Raw genomic sequence first — 8,762 nt, forward strand, 5'->3', positions numbered from 1 at the left:
CAGAAAATAATATAAACATGCGATGACAAATTTTAAAAGCTAAATGAAAAATGCATTACTTGGGAAAATGTAAGTGAGAAAAATTATCTGGAAAAAGTAAAAGTAACTGTAAAGAAGAAAATTATTAAAAAGAAATTCAGAATCATCATTGATCAACCTTTCAGAAGCCTCGGGTCCAGGTGGCAGCCGAGTATGACCCTGAACCTCCCACGTTCAACAGACGGAACCTTCTAGAACTTCCAACGGAGGTGGGAGGCTGTTTCAACAGGGCACTAAAAAAAAAGGCTTTTTATCAAAAAACAAAAAGATTTCTCGACTTTGGGAAGTTTATTCACAAACATTAACAAATTTTAGAGGAAACGAAACCCGTTAGCATCTTGATTAACACTGAGTGCGTTCCACAGATTAACTGCCCGTTTAATATGAAGTTTTAACAGATTAATAATAAAAAGTATCTTCTTTCAAAAACATTTTTTAAATGCTTTATTTAGAGTCGGCACACAGTATTATATCAGCTTCAAGTGGACAACATGGTGAGGTGGACAACACTTACATAACTTACGAGGTGACCACGGTCAGACTAGTCCCCGCCTGGCACCAGACGTGGCTATGACGTTGATACGTCCCCCAAACTGTACTTTACATCTCTGCGACCAGTCGGTAACCCCTTCTCCTTTTGCACCCAGCCTCCCAGCCCCCTCCCACCTGGCACCCCTCAAAACGCTCTCCGTATCGATGAGTCTGTTTGTGTTTCGCTCGTCGGGTCCCACACGTGAGTGAGGTCACCTGGCGTTCGTCTTTCTCAGTCTGACTCGTTCCGCTCAGCACAGCGCCCTCCGGGCCCATCCACGAGGCTGCAGATGGTGACCTTCCATTCTTTTCTATGGCCGAGTCATACTCCATTGTGGTTCGTACCGCCTCTTCTTTATCCTTTCATCCATCATGGACGCCCAGGTGGCCTCCCCATCGTGGCTCCTCTAAACGATGTTGCGATGAGCACATGGATGCACTCGTCCCTTCGAAGTAGAGTGTTGGGTTTCTTTGGATAAACACCCGTGCGTGGGATTATCGAGTTCTTCTTTGTCTTCGTGATGGCCTTTGTCTTCGAGTCTGTTTTGTCTGATGTAGGTACTGCTACCCTGGCCTTTCGTTCGTCTGTTTCCCTTTTCACGAAACGCCTTTTCCCCTCCCCTTACTCCAGTCTGCGAGTGTCTTTCCACCTGCAGCGAGTCTCTCGTAGGCGGCATATGTAGGATTCTGGTTTGCTTATCCATTCAGCCACGCTATCTTTCGATGGGAGCGTTTTATCCCTTTACGGTTAAAGTCATTGTTGATAGATGTGTAGTTATTGCCATTTTATTATTCCTATCTCTGATCTGTTTTCTTCCTTCTTCTTAAAGAAGACTGTCTGACATTTTCTGTAATGTTGGCTCGGCGTGGGTGAACCCCTTGAGCTTTTTCTTGTCTGTGAAGCTCTTTGTCTGTCCTTCGATTCTAAAGACAGCCTCTCTGGGTAGAGCCGTCTTGGTTGTAGGTCCTTGCTTTCCAACAGTGTGAATATTTTGTGCCGGTCCCTTCTGTCCCGCAAAGTTTCCGTTGAGAAGTCGGCCGGCAGTGTTCCTGGAGCTCCCTGCTTTTCTTTTGATGGAAAAGTATTGTCTTTGTTCATTTTTTATGCTTTTTCACCAAGGGACTTGTTCTGCTTAGTATCTGCAGGGCCGAGAATCTGGGCTGGCAGAAAACAGATGCTCCTTAAGAAAGTGAGGAATTAATGAACGAGAAATAAGACAGGCAATCACACTAAGAGACAGAGTCTTCATGCAAAGTTACAAGATGAAGGGGCTGTGCGCCTTATGAAGGAAGGAGCTTTTCAAAAACATATCATTATGAACTGATGAAATGGGAGTATCTGGAAAATCCGATAGAAGGAAATAAATTATTAGAATTATTTTAAGAATTATTAGAATTATTTTAAAATACAGAAGGTGGCTAGGTATCAGACCAAAATATTCCAAAGAGGAGCTTTATTACATGCCTACAATAACCAAGTAGAAAAAATCCTCATCTACCACATTCATATTAATGATGGAAACAGACTATCTGGAAAAAATATTTGAAATACAATGTTTACATTCAAGGAAGTTACATTGTTGGAAAGACAAAGCAGTCCCGTGTAAATGGGAGATACAGCATGCATTAGTGGAGAAACATCACTGTGAGGGTACGAATTCTTCCCACATTACTGTGTAAATTTAATGCAATTTCAATCAAAAATCCCAATTTTATGTCTTGTGAAATTTCATCTTAAAATATATATGAAGCGGAAAATTGGCAAGCCTGACCATGAAAATATAGATAAAGAACAATGCAGATGGTCTCGCAACCGGTATCAAGGAAGACTGTGTCATAATGGATTCGAAAGACAATATATTGGCACAGGGGTAAAAATAGAAAGATCAATAGAGAAAAGAATAATAAAATTCAGAGAAAGAGCTGAACATACACAAGAAGCCGGCGTGGGAGGGAGCTCACATGCCAAGTAGCACTGAATTCACAGTTTGTTTTGAGAACATTATGGCCGATCGGGGAAAAATCAAGATAGATAACCACCACAGGCAATAAATAACCAAAAAATTCCCTCCTAAGTAACACAGAACTCAGACGTTGTGACAAAAAACAGATTTGTCAACACGAAAATGAAAACGTCTGATAGAAACGGCATCGTAAGCAATGAATAGAAATAGTAGAAAAGAGATTGACTGTACATGTAAAATCAAAGATTAATATTCGCGATGGATCAGGAATCACGCGGACTGATCAAGACAAAGGCAGCAAAACAGAGAAACGAGCGAGGTTCACAGGAGGATAGAAAGGTGGATAAACGGAAGCCACGCCTAACCGGAAGCCACGCCTAGCCGGAAGCCACGCCCCCGCCGGGCTGGAAATTAAGCGTGGGGAGTGTGTTTGAGTGACAGCTGCAGGAAGCAGGCCCCGCCCTGCCCGGCTGGCCAGGTCTGGGGCGCCCTTTGGGGAGCGCTCAGGGCAAGGCCTTCTGGGGGACAGTGCACCCGGGACCGTCCCCACTTAAAGCCCACGTCAGCTCTGGGGAAGGCTCACGCCTGTGTGCACAGACACCTACCGAAATGTTCCTGCAGGGGCAGGTCCACGCGGAAGGCCACCAGGGACGCTCCGATTCCAGGGGCAGGGACAGTGTGGGCTGTCGACCGGGTGTCTGGACCCGGGGCTTCCCGCGGCCATCGTGTGTCACGGGCAGGTCTGTGGGCGATGGAAAGATGCTAAACACAACGTTAAATGTGAGCCGTGAGCCGCACAGGCACAGAAGCAGGTCGGCGCCGCTCCCGTTCCAGAAGATGGGTCTGGCCATCCAGGTGCGCTCCTGTGTCTCACCTGCACACCTGCACGTGCGTGTGGGAGGGCGCATGTCATTGCCCTGCTGGCTCATCGCAGCGGGGGGCTTTGCGCTTCACCCCCTGCCCCAACCTTGGGCTCACACGCGGAACGCCCAGGGAGGGCTGCCCGCAGCGGTGGGCACAGGTAACGCCTCCAGAGAGAGGATATGGCTGCTCCCACAGAGCGGGGGGCCGCCAGCCTCCCTGCCCCGGCTGGCAGAACACGCCGGACCCCATGCGTGGCCGGGCGGTGACTGGTTCTGGGACTGGCAGTGGATATCGACAAGGGCCTTCCTTCAAAGTCCCAGGCTGACCCACCGGATCGATAGTGGTGCGGGGAAATAATTAAAACTGTCAGATCCGGAAAGCGTGAGAGGCACTTGGAGTGTTCTGCCAGCTATGGAGAACAGGATTAGCCGTGTCATCGCGAGCACTTCTCAGTTACAGAGCGAGTTATTCAAGTCTTTCTTTGCCGCTCGTTCTCGGGGAAGGGTCAACATCAAAGGTGTCAGAGCAAACTATGGCAGTCCATTAACCCAGAGCGTGGGTGTCCCCCAGAAGCCACGCGGGCCAGGGAGCAGAGGCGCCTTCCAGCGAGAGGCTCTGGGAGCCTTGGCACACGTCACTCCCCGGCTGAGGGTCTGGCCGGGTGCTCTGGCTGCCCGGATGAGCCCTGTCTGGGGGGAGGGGCTCCCGGGCGGGGCCTCAGCCCCACGCAGACCCAGCGTCCTGCAGATCTCCTGCTGCGGATCTGCTGTCACATGGTGCACAGGGCCAGCTGGGAGGGGACAGGGCTGGCTGAGACCCCAGCCCGCTCTCCCCCACAGGGCCGGGGCCCCCAGGCTGAAGATTCTCCTCCATCCTCGCAGGCCCTCTGACGGTCCCCCCGGCCTGCCCCACTGCAGCCCTCGGCCCGCTCAGCACGTCCGAGCAGCTGCGGCGCTGGGCAGGGGGCAGCATTGCGGGGTCAGAGGTCGCACGTCTCCGCCAGCTTCGCCCAGCCCCGCGTCCTCCCGGCCAGCGGCCGTGTCCTCTCAGGGCGCTGTGGGACGTGGGCCTGCGTTTGCCGAGAAACAAGCCGAGGACCAGGCGTGCAGGACCCACCCGGCTGCCCTGGGGCCGAGCACAGGAAGCCCTGTGCCACAGGAGCTCTGGCAATGTCATTCCGCCGACTCCCGGCCCCATCCCCGGTGACACCTGCGACTCCCCAGGGCCTCTGGGGCACATTTCATGGTGGAGATTTCGATGGGCCGGGGCCACAGAGCCGCCCGCAGGGGAGGCGGCGTCCAGGCTGGCGCGGACCGCAGCCCCCTGGCCTCGGCCGGGGGAACAGCTGCGGCCGGTCTCCGGCCGGGCCCGGCGCCTTCCTGGGCGCGGACCCAGCAGTGAATCACGGACGAATGGGCAGGGGGGCCGTCCAAGCCATGTCCAGTCTGCCACCTCCACGGCCTTGCCAGGGCCTGTGCCTGAGCTCTGCCAAACTCCGCAGCGAGCCGGGGGCGTCATTCGAGGCCCTGAGCGGGCCGCAGCCCGGGGAGCCCCTTCGGGAAGTCGGTGGACGGCTAAGGCGGGGAAGGGAGGGGCCTCAGCGTGGACCCCCGCCCACCGGGCCCAGCCGTGGGTCCCTCGTTTGAAAGACGGGGCTGAACTTTTAAAAATGCACAGAGATATTTGGAATGGCAACTCGTGTCTTGGAAGGTAAACCAGGGAGGTGCCTGCTCGCCCGTCCCAGCGTTTGACTATCCCGCCCCACAGCCTCCTGCCACCTGCCACCCCTTAAGCGCCCCTCATGGGGGACGAGGGACAGGCAAGCTCACAGGCTCCTTCGGTGTCTGAGGCTGGACCAGGCCGGGGCTTGTCCAACTCCAGCCCCGGCCTTGCTGGCTTCCGAGTGCCCTGTGAGTGGAAACCTAAGCGCCCCCGACAGGCTGGGTGTCTCGTCTGCATGACACTCCCTGTGCTCGGCCCCAGCGCCTGCGTCCGCCGTGCCCAGGAAGCCTCTCTAGACGGTCGGACGAGAGCCGCTGAATGCACACTCCTCGGCGTGAGCTCGGCCCCTGCCCACCGCGGGCCTGGGCTCCCTGTCAAGCCCTCAGCCTCCTATACCCCGGGGCCTGGCACCCTGGCACGCAGGCCCTCGGATGGCGAGCTAGGCAATGGGCATGCGCGTTTAAGCCCTGTCTCAGCCCTGGGGAGCCTGTCCTGACTCCTGGAAACCTCAGATGTCCCACCTGCAAGGCTGGCTGTGAGGCACTGTGCAGAAGGCTCTAGGGCACAGCGGGGGGGCAGGGCAGAGCTGGCAGTCGCCAGGGACCCTCTGGGCTACCTCACTTTTCACAGCAGGCTGTGCTTTGCCTCCAGACCAGGGGCTGCTGCATGGTCCAGGGCAGTCCCTGGGCCACCAGGGGTTCTGCCCTCAGGCCCCTCCGCCCAGATTCCTCTCAGCCTGGTTTCCCCTGGCACACTCTGCTCCCCACGGGAGCTCAGGTCCCAGCACAGAGCAGGCCACGGGGCCCGTGGACTCGTAGACACAGTGGGCCAAGCCAGGGAGACGCGCCTCATGGTCCCGCAGAGGCTGGAGGCTCAGACTGGGGACACTGCGCAGTGCGGAGGAGCAGACGCGCTCAGGAACCATGCACCCAACACGCGTCCCGGACCCCTGGGGAGCACACTTGGCCCATCCCATTGCACACACACACATGCACGCACATGCATGTGCACACACGCACACACACACACACACATGAACACATACACACATGAACATGCGAGCGCGCACGTGCACACACATGCACACACATGCGCGCACACCATGCACACACACCCCGCTGCGTTAAATGTAATCATATCACACACCTTAGGCTGTGCTGTGTGGAATGTCCCAGTTTTTATAGTAATTATACACCTGTGGCTGGGGTCACACCCGGGTCCCTCGTACGCTGTCTGCTTCTCAGCTCCGTGACGCAGTGGCCCGCTGTGCGCGTCACCCCTCCCCGCCTGGCTCCCCGCCGATCTTATTTCTCAGGAACAAATATTCAGGGTGAGAAGTCCGCTGTAAGGTTTTGTGTATTTTTAATTTAAATACATTTTTCCAGACGACTTCTCAAAAGAGCAGTTGTAACTCGCCTCTCCCGCAGTAACACACGGATGCTCTTTCCGTCAGGTTCACCCAAACGTGTCGCCGTCCCGATTTTTGCCTGTTGGGGAGGTGATTCTGTATCTCCTTACTAAAATACTTAGCATGTTCTGGCTACTTGTGACTTGGGGTACTTTACACATTATTTTTTTTGGCCATTTGGGAAAATGTTCTGTTTGGTGCCTATCTATATACTCTGCCTTATTTGTCTTTTACGAGTCAAATTTAAAAGCCCTTCATAGGTTATAGCTATTAACTGTCTACCCGCTCTCTGCCCTGGAAATGTGGCCCCATCACTTTTCATTCGAGTGACGGTCTGTTATGTTACACGTTGGTCGAAATGTAGTCACATTGTTTCTTTATTTTTTCTTCAAGTGCTTCTTAGTTGCTACTATTCCTCAAAAACGTTCGCCTAAACCATAGGTTCTACATACACACATTAATTTTCTTCTGAGACTGCATTCTTTTATTTTGAAGATTTTTAGCATCTGACGCATCTGCTGTTTGTTTCCGCGTGTGCGACCAGCTGGCAGCCGGGTTCGTTGGCTCCCACACAGACAGGCAGGAGTCAGCGCACCCGTGAGGAGGGCGCCCTTCCCGGGGGGCGGGCCCCTCCCCTCCCCCGTCCCCAGCGTCACGAAGCTGTGATGCTCTCAGGCCAGGACCCCTCGGTTTCATTCTTCATAGTTTTCTTATAGACATGTATTTTCTGACACACATTTTCCATCTCTTTATCCAAATTGAACACACACACACGCACGCACGCGCGCACACACGCACACACACACGCACACACGCACACTGAAGTTCTGTTTGGAATTACCTTAGAGTTTTATGGGAATTTGCGGGGGGTTGGTGTTTGTCATTTGATCACGTCTTCGGGGCGAGCACTTAGCCAGGGGAGAAGGGGTCCCCGCAGGCCGCGTGAGGTCTGCAGCGGCCGGAGGGCCCGTGGCATCCGCTCCGACTCACCGCTTCCGGCAGGCGGGGCGGCAGGCAGCCCGGATTGATCATTAAGCCGTGCATCTGCCTCCTGAAAGATAAATTCCAACACTGCCGAGGTTTTCTATTTCACTTAACTAAAGTTGAGAACGGAGAACAATTAAACGCAACCTGAGGCAACCCAAAATATTATCCATCAAAAGTCTCCCATCCAATCCTGCCGCACATTCATCAAAATGTCAGTTACTCCAAGTACGGTTTTATCTTATTAATGCTAATTTCTCCCATGGAAAGACTGGCGATTTTACCCTTCAGTGGCTGTCAGGGAGCGGGCAGAAATGCCTTGCATTTTAATTCAGCAGGCCGCCTTATTTACCGTCAGCTTATGTACAGCCAGCTGCCAATTTCCTCACTTCTTGGCGTGGAGACCCTTCGGTGGCTGGGGCTGGGAGCAGTCCCTGGGGAGCGGAGGCCGGGCCAGCCAGCTCAGGATGTTTCTGCCCGAGCCATCTCCTCCGTGTGCTGTTCCAACCCGAGAACGGTTCATTCCTCATTGCCACTGAGAGCACTGGCCCCCCAGCCCCCCACAGGACTGCACATTCGGCAGAAGCCGCCCCAGTCCCCACGGCACGTCTGGGTGTGCCGTGCTGTGTGTCTGGGAACAGACGCCACCTCGCAGTGCCAGCCATTCCCTTGAGAATCCTGGGGCCCTGAAATGCCATCTCCCGTGTTCCCTCTCTCCGGGCGTCCGGCCCCCAGAGGCACCCCAAACCCGAAGACTGGCAGCGCATGTGGAGATGGGCAGATGGGAATCTGGGGTGCATGGACGTGGCGGCCCCTGGGTGGCATGGGTGGGGTTTGGGGGCCTCAGGGCCCCCCACAATTCTCCCTGTGGCTCAGGATTCCAGCAGTGACGTGCTCAGAAACGATTAGAAGACTCAGAAATCAAGAACCCCCGGGGCAGACGTGCGCGGGGAACGGCCGGTCAGCAGAGCTGGAGGAAACGTGGTCGACGTACAGACAACGGATGGACGCAGGGCGGGGGCGGGGCGGGCGCTGGTGAGTGTCCATCAGGCAGCAAACCAGGCGGAAAGGGCCACCTAACGCGTGCCAGGTGCCTCGTGACCAGAAAACGAACCTGCGTGGTGTCACGCCATGAGATGCGGCAGCTCGTCCGTGGTGGCAGCGGCCTTATCATCTTCATGGAAAAACCGATGTTCGAAGGTAGGGGACAGCCACAGTAAAACCGACATTCATAACTGGTGTACGAATGC

At 54.6% G+C, this 8,762-nt stretch overlaps 1 long non-coding RNA gene across 1 annotated transcript; it reads right to left on the reverse strand.

The window, feature by feature from the left end:
• Nucleotides 1–273: 273 nt before the first annotated feature.
• Nucleotides 274–8,247, reverse strand: LOC120602774 (uncharacterized). The gene is made up of 3 exons (XR_005652839.1): nt 7,370–8,247; nt 3,140–3,276; nt 274–1,731 (listed from the first exon to the last, which is right to left on the reverse strand). It is a non-coding gene; the product is annotated as an uncharacterized LOC120602774 (long non-coding RNA).
• Nucleotides 8,248–8,762: the final 515 nt, after the last annotated feature.

Source organism: Pteropus medius, unplaced genomic scaffold, assembly GCF_902729225.1.
Source record: "Pteropus medius unplaced genomic scaffold, Ma_sr-lr_union100, whole genome shotgun sequence".
Taxonomy (NCBI): domain Eukaryota; kingdom Metazoa; phylum Chordata; class Mammalia; order Chiroptera; family Pteropodidae; genus Pteropus; species Pteropus medius.